The sequence below is a fragment of the Myotis lucifugus genome, unplaced genomic scaffold, assembly GCF_000147115.1.
Source record: "Myotis lucifugus unplaced genomic scaffold, Myoluc2.0 scaffold_1, whole genome shotgun sequence".
Classification (NCBI taxonomy): domain Eukaryota; kingdom Metazoa; phylum Chordata; class Mammalia; order Chiroptera; family Vespertilionidae; genus Myotis; species Myotis lucifugus.
In genome coordinates, this window is record NW_005871049.1 from 34,844,786 (window position 1) to 34,851,718 (window position 6,933).

Here is a 6,933-nt window from a genome sequence, read left to right on the forward strand (position 1 = left end):
AAATAGAGGTGGGTTTGCCTTACTGACCACATGATGAGCACCAAGCTTCTTTTTCTTTAAACAAATAGAGACTGTCATTTTAAATTTCTTCCCATATGCAACAAATACAGTAAGATACTTCGCAAGTAGCCAGAAAGGAAATCAGACTCTTGTGAGGATTCTCAAGACGCTTGTGGGTGCTTGTACACACACACACACAGCCTGTCTTGGAAATAAGGAAAAATGTGGTCTAACAGTTTCTACAGAATATACTTTATTTTTTAAAAAAATATATTTTTATTGATTTCAGAGATGAAGGGAAAGGGGGAGAGAGAGAGAAACATCAATGATGAGCCCTGACCGGTTTGGCTCAGTGGACAGAGCATCGGCCTGCGGACTGAGGGGTCCTGGGTTTGATTCTGGTCAAGGGCATGTACCTTGGTTGTAGGCACATCCCCAGTAGGGGGTGTGCAGGAGGCAGCTGATCGATGTTTCTCTCTCATCGATGTTTCTAATTCTCTATCCCTCTCCCTTCCTCTCTGTAAAAAATCAATAAAAAATATTTTTAAAAAATTTTAAAAAAAAGAAACATCAATGATGAGAGAGAATCATTGATTGGCTGCTTCCGGCATGCCCCCTACTGGGCATTGAGCCTGCAACCCAGACATGTGCCCTGACCAGAAATCCAATCAGCAACTTCCTGGTTCACAGGTAGATCTTCAACCACTGACCCACACCAGCTGGGCAAGAAAATATCTTATTAATCCTTGGGCAAATCATCATACGAACCTGTGGAAGTTGAAATCTTGAACAGTTTGGGCACTTTAAACCATCCGTCATTAGAAACTTACAGTGTTTAAAATAGCAGAGGCTCTGAGTACATAAACAAGTTAGAAATATTTCAAAAATAATGACTCAGATGTCATTTTACAATTCCCCTTCACAGTAAATATCTAAAATAATAATTTTTTAAAATATGCTTTGCTTTCTCTCTGTTCTGTTGTAACTTTAATTGAAAGGGTCAAAGGACAGTCTTCAACCTTGTAAAGGCAGATGATAATATTACCATTCACAGAGAATAAATTGGAATCTAAATAAGGCTTATATGTGAGTGGTATGCTGGTACATATTTAACAACAGGCTCCCTAGAAGAAAAAATGTGCATGTGTTTATTGTTTATTATAAGTTTTACTGATATAAAGAATGTGTGGCATAGAGATTAGAACTAGTAATGATATCTAAAATTATTTTTTTCAATTTTATATAGTCAATTTATTCTCACAGAAGGCTTTTGTTGACTTTTTGCCAACTCTTAAATCCATAATCAATCTCTGGTTACAACTGATGAATAAATATAGTTCCAACATGAACTTTGGTTAATATTTTCATTTATTTTAACAAATGAGATGAAAGGAAAAACACTGAAGAAATATGTTGGGATTTCACTCATTTCCCTTATTGAATCTCATAACAGTTTGCAAATACTAGAAGGATAGGTCATTCAATTTTGCACTAGTCATGATGTAACAGCTACAGATTATAACACACTTTTAAATTTGACCTGCAGGATCAACATCATCTCCATCATTTTTTAAAGTCCTGACATCAGTAAATAAATAAATAAATAAATAAATAAAGCCTCAATTCTTAGCATTTGCCAATTTCTGTGGTTGTGCTTCCACTATGACAGAAGTCAAACTACTAACATCTATCCCTGAAGGTGGGTGGAGTTGGGAAGAAATACACAAAGGCACACTCACATGGTATTCTCACAGTACCGTATACAATGCAATACTATATAATATAGTAGACACAAATTGTCTTCAGCATAGATGATAGTATAATGCAGTAACTTAATCAGGAAGCGATGAATGTTGAGTATGTATTACCTTTGTTGTTAATATTTTATTTAATTGTAAGTTGATATAATCCAATTTGTTATAATAGCTATGGTTAACCAGCTCACAAAATTCCTCAATATTTAGCAACCAGCTCTCGTAAGCCAGTGTGAACCAGCTCCAGCACACGACTACCTCCTGTTCACAGTCCACCAGGGGCTTGAATCCTTGGCATTCTGTCATAGCTTCATGAACATAAATTTTTGCCTACGGAAAAGATTACTGAATTCCCAGAAGAGAACTTCTTTTAACTTCATCTAAGAATATACTGCTTAGCAAATAAGTTCTGAACTTGGCAAATGCTTTTAAAGCCAACTAATAAACCTTATAAACAGAAGAACAATAGTTTACGTAGGTTTACATTTTATAAAGGTTTAAAGATTTTCTGTTTCTTTGTTTCTGTAACAGGTTATAATGGTCAAATTAAAGTAGCAGGCAAATAGTCTGCTTATTCTCCTTGAAACCATTCAGAACAAAATTTATCCTATATAATAAAAGCCTAGGTGGCACGATACCCCCGCGCGACGTCGTCACAAGATGGCCTCCACAAGATGGCTGTGCACACAACAGAGGCAGGGCCCGGTGGCCACTCTGTGCAGTGAGGCCTGGGGGGTCCCACGGCTCTGCGCGGCACAGAGGAGGCAGGTCCCGGTGGAGGAAGTGGGTCATGGCAGGGAAGGGCAGTTGTGGGTGATCAGGCTAGTAGGGGAGCAGTTAGGCGTCAATCAGGCTGGCAGGGGAGCGGTTAGGGGGTGATCAGGCAGGCAGGCAGGCAGGCAGGCAAGTGGTTAGGAGCCAGCAGTCCCAGATTGTGAGAGGGATGTCTGACTGTCGGACCAGCAGTCGCACATCCCCCGAGGGGGTCCCAGATTGGAGAAGGTGCAGGCCAGGTTGAGGGATACCCCCCTCCAATGCACGAATTTCATGCACCAGGCCTCTAGTTTATAGTATAAAACATCCAGGCCTATAAAATTACCAACACCCCATCCTCAAGAATGTAAGCAAGATACTTGAATTTGTAGATCAGAGTTTGGCCAAAATTTTAAAAAGTGATCTTGAACACTGTTAGAAAGCTAAGTTAAAAGATGATGACAAATGAGTTATGTATTTAGCTGTGAATCTAACTATACAGCGGAAAAACAGAGAGACAATGTGACATAATGGAGAAAGAGCAAGAGGGTCAAAGAGTTGGAGGAAATGTCTTTGGATCTAAATTCCGGTCAAGCCTCTTAAGTAACTATGTTACCTTTGGGAAATTATTTTGCCAGTCTAATCCTCAGCTTCAGAGGATAAAATGCTTAGTGGACAATGCTATCAGGGTTACTTGAGAATATATGTGAATTACCCGGCAAATAGTAGCAAATCAGCTACTATTATGAAAACATATTCCTTTCTGCCTAAGCAGACTGGTGGAGTCTAAGGCAGGGACCCATTAGAGAATCAATACTCATAATTCTCTCAAGATTCTTTTTCTGGGTAGCTTTATTCAAAACAAAGTAAGCAGAGATTTGCATCAGCTCCAGAGGCTACCTCAGACCCCAGATATCTAAAATCAACAACAAAAAACAATTTAAAAAAATCATCGGACTTATCCTTTGGGTTGAGGCAATGCAAATTACATCGGAGACTTTGAAGCTATATCTGATCGCCATCATGTACAAATGTACTGCAAATTCTCTGCTGTCTGTTACACACAGTCCTCTAATCAAGGAAATGAGATGTTTAAGGTCTGCTACTTGCTACTGAGTCACACTGCATTCAAAAGGCACCGTTCCAGAATGCTGACATTAGAAAATTCTAGTTCAAATTCATATTTTACGTAAAATGCATTTCCTTAGCCCTCAGCACCCACTAATTCATTAGAATGCATTCATTTTTCATTTAGTTTTCCTGAGAGAAGATGAGGCCAAGAACAGGTAACTTACTTGGGATTTGGGGGAAGCTACTATTACCTGAGCAGCTACTACCTGGGAGAGCAGTCATAGCTTCTCAAGGCAACAGCTCAAGGCCACAATGCCCTTGGGTGTATCGCAGCGGGGGATGAAAAAAAAAAAGGGTGCTGCCTAAACAAAATTATTTTATTTTGCAGCTTCATGTTGAGTCAGGTTGTTTTTCCTGAGCAGGATGCAAGGGTGATTTCTTTCCCAGGTTCTTGTCCAGATGGATTCGAAGAATGAAGCCATGGACAAAGGGTGGTAGATGAAAAGGGTGGAAATTTATTGGAAGCAAGTACAGAGTCCTACGTAGAAAGAGGGCCCCAAGGGGGTAACCCACTAAGCTCCTTTTTTCTAGGATTTATAAAGGCTGCAGTTCTTTGTTTCTTGTTGCTCCCTTCTTATTGGTCACTGTATCAGCTTCAAAGCCCAAATCCCACATGGTGCTCCCCAAAACCCCCACCCCTCCCCCACCCCGCTTTCTCTCCCCCTTCAGTAGTAGAAAATATCCTGTGAAAATCTGTTTTCCTCTTTCTCCTATTTATTAGCATTTCTCTATCCTCTGTGAAAGTTTGTTTCCTCTTTCTCCCCATACCCTGCAGCTTTTCCCTATCTTATGTGAATGGATGTCTTCCTTTCTCCTTATCCTGTGGCACCTTCCCCTCCCCCGCACCTCCCATGAATGTATGCCTTCTGGGAGCTCCAAGCCCTCACCTATGCCTTCCTCCCCCATGGACCCTCTTTATTCCTAAACCTGCCTATTTTATCTCTAAAACTCCTTTCATTGTGAAAACAGTACTGGTCATAGTCATAAAACCACTATTTCTCTTGAGCCACGAAGAATATTTTCTTGGCTAGTCTCATTAATGTAGAAATAGCAACAACTTTGTAAATATTTTAGACTCTTCTGTAACAGCAGAAAGTCATCTTCAGAGGTGGCCAGTGACCACAAAGAAGTGCTGCAACTGAGTTAAAAGTATTTCTTCTTCGTACTAGCATGTCTCTAGAAAAAATGTTGGAACCAGAATCCCTGAAATAGCAAATAAACAGCATCCAGATGGAAAGTTAAAGTCCAAAAGCAAAGCTGTAGCAGCTCCGAATGTCTACATAGGAGAAGCTAAAGGATTTTCCTTGACACAGTATTTGCTTAGCAAGCACACAGTTTTCACTTAGAGAATATATTTTTTTTAGAGCAACTTGGCACCAGGATTTAGAAGAAGCCCTGGTGGAGATTATGAGGGAACTATATACAAAGACCAAAAAGAAAAAAAAAAAAGAAGAAGAAGAATCACACACTTTTTCCCATATGCCTGAAATTACTAAAGTGAGAACAGAATAAAAATCTAAAATTATACACTTAGCTGAAAATCTTTACCCAATTTATTTTAAGAAGCGTATTTAATCAATAATCAATATTTATGGATTGCCTAAAATGTGTCTGGCGCTGGGTAAGAATAAAATATGTTCTCTGCCTTCTTACTGTATGGAAGTAGGAGGGACGATGGTCACTGGACAAGAAAGTGATGTGATTGGTCTTAGAAACATGGGAGCATGGAAGTTTCCCTCTGGAAATGACATTTCAAAGGGAAATTACCTGGGCAAGAACTGAGATGTGAGGCATGAGGGAAGGACAGAGGGAGAACAGGTACTGAAAAAAATTTCTAACAGAGAAAACTGCACTGGGAAATCAAGAATAAAACCATAAGTAGTTTGAGAAACTTAAGAAATCTAATCTGAGCAAAGAGGATGTATCAGACCTGGCCCATAAGGAAATGGAAACTATCCTATATAATAAAAGGGTAATATGCAAATTGACCCTAACAGCAGAATGACTGGAAATGACTGGTCACTATGACACACACTGACCACCAGGGAGCAGACGCTCACTGCAGGAGCTGCCCCCTGGTGGTCAGTGCGCTCCCACAGGGGGAGCTCTACTCAGCCACAAGCCAGGCTGACAGCTGACAGCACAGTGGTGGTGGCGGGAGCTTCTCCTGCATCCTCAGCAGTTCTAAGGATGTCCAACTGCAGCTTAGGCCTTTTCCCTGCTGGCAAGTGGACATCCCCCGAGGGCTCCCGGGCTGCCAGAGGGATGTCTGACTGCCAACTTAGGCCCAATCCCCCAGGGAGCAGGCCTAAGCCAGCAGGTGGACATCCTCTGAGGGTCCCAGACTGTGAGAGGGCACAGGCTCGGCTGAGGGACGCCTCTGAGTGCACAAATTTTTGTGCACCGGGCCTCTAGTACTGATTATAATTACAAAGAGTTTTGGGATTTGCTTCATATGCATTAGGCAATAAGTAATTGTAACTGCAAGAAACAGTGACCCCAAAACTGGAAGAACCAAGGGAAAGGTTGGGATAACTAGAATCTAGAAACTTTGAGGGGGGCCAGAGCTGGAATCCAGACCTCAGAGGAAGGGACTTGGGCCAGCAGATGCTGATTATATCTGAAGGGATATAATGAGAGTGGTTCTGGGAGTGGAAGGGGGAATGCTAGAGGCTGGAACACACTGCTTCAACAGTGCAGAGCTATTGGTCCATGATTGGAGAACACTGAAGGAGCAGGTCTTTTCTCCAACTCTTATTAGCCAGAGTTGACTAAGAATCTGATGTTCCCCATAAGAAAGTCTCCGTGTGCCAACCCAACTGTATTTTGATATGGAATTTGTCCCCCTCTTTTATTAATACTTAATTTAAATCCATATTATCACATTCAAAAACTAATTCATTAAAATATTATTGAGTTATTTTAGTCTCCATTAATTTACCTTTCACCTAACCCTTCAGTTTCCAATTTAAATGAGAAATATTTTACTCTGACCAAAGCCTATTGTAAATATTGTTAAAGGGGCACCACTCAGAGCACCTCGCTCTTCACAGCTACTTAGGGGAGAAAAAGACAAACTCCCCTCTGAATGAAAGCAACAAAAGAAGATATAAATGTTTTTGCTCCTCTGCTATTCGAGTATGTGGATACTAAGAAGAGCTTTAATCTCTGCCTTTGATCTAAAAGCAATTGAAGTTGGGAGAATAAATAATGAATGGGATTTACCCATTTCTCTTAATTTTGATTGACGAACATTTCTCACTACTCCTACAGGAGGATGAGAAGGTCAAATTTC